Raw genomic sequence first — 1,203 nt, forward strand, 5'->3', positions numbered from 1 at the left:
TATGGGTTCCCTTGGGTGTAGTTCACTTGCTCAGAGTGGGTTTTATTTAATAGACTGCATTCTGCAGATTGGTGTCCTTTGGTTCCACACATCTCACAATCTGACGAAACTGCGGCTACAGTATTCAGGTTTATGCACATATGCTCGACCTTAAGGGCTAATGCGTCCATTTTAGCTTGTATCATGTCTATAGAGCTTAGTTCATGCACTCCTCCTTGGGCTTCCTTCTTCTCAACTGTCGCTCGTTCGACTCCCCATGATTGATGGTTTTGAGCCATATCTTCGATGAGGGCACTAGCTTCAGAATAAGGTTTGTTCATCAGAGCACCGCCTGCGGCAGCGTCGATGTCCATCTTTGTGTTGTAATGAAGTCCATTATAGAAGGTTTGAATGATTAACCAATTTTCTAAACCATGATGTGGGCATGCTCGTAACAACTCTTTATATCTCTCCTAAGCTTCGAACAACGATTCTCCTTGGTTTTGGGTAAATCTAGTTATATGGTTTCGAAGAACGGCGGTTTTACTCGGGGGAAAATATCTAGCAAGAAAAACTCTTCTAAGGTTGTCCCAAGTCGTAATGGAATTGGGTGGAAGGGAATCTAACCATGATAGGGCTTTATCTCTGAGGGAAAAAGGAAATAATCTTAAACGTATTGCCTCAGGAGAAGCTCCATTGGTTTTAAAAGTGTCTGCTAATTGAAGAAATATTTTTAAATGTTGGTTTGGGTTTTCAGTAGCGAGACCTGCGAATTGTCTCTTTGCACTAGTTGTAACAGGGATGATTTAAGTTCAAAATTATTAGCTGGGATGGTTGGGTTTACTATACTAGAACTAGGTTCTTCATTAGATGGTTGAGCGAAGTCCTTAAGAGGTATTTGGTTTTGATCTTAGGCCATAGCTCTCTTGATTCTATGAAAGAATAAACGTGCGCGAGCGTAACGTTCAGGTTCCGCCAGAGGGTATACTAAGCTTAAACTTCCGGTGCTGCGAGTTCTTCGCATTGACCGGCGGGAAATAGCCTAAGTCTAAACGATATAACAACAGGGAAATGAAATTTGACGAAATTGGTCCCCGGCAACAGCGCCAAAAACTTGACGCGGTGTTTCGCAAGTATACGAACGCGTCAGAGTAATATAAAAGATTGTCGGATCCACAGAGACCAAGCGTCAATCTATCATTATCTATTGTTATGGTGTTTATC

At 42.0% G+C, this 1,203-nt stretch overlaps 1 non-coding gene across 1 annotated transcript; it reads left to right on the top strand.

Moving 5' to 3' along the window:
* The first annotated feature begins 408 nt into the window (after positions 1 to 408).
* On the top strand, positions 409 to 515 carry LOC127108841 (small nucleolar RNA R71). Its single transcript, XR_007796350.1, has one exon. It is a non-coding gene; the product is annotated as a small nucleolar RNA R71 (small nucleolar RNA).
* The last annotated feature ends 688 nt before the right edge of the window (positions 516 to 1,203 follow it).

Source organism: Lathyrus oleraceus, chromosome 7 (genome assembly GCF_024323335.1).
Source record: "Lathyrus oleraceus cultivar Zhongwan6 chromosome 7, CAAS_Psat_ZW6_1.0, whole genome shotgun sequence".
Taxonomy (NCBI): Eukaryota; Viridiplantae; Streptophyta; class Magnoliopsida; order Fabales; family Fabaceae; genus Lathyrus; species Lathyrus oleraceus.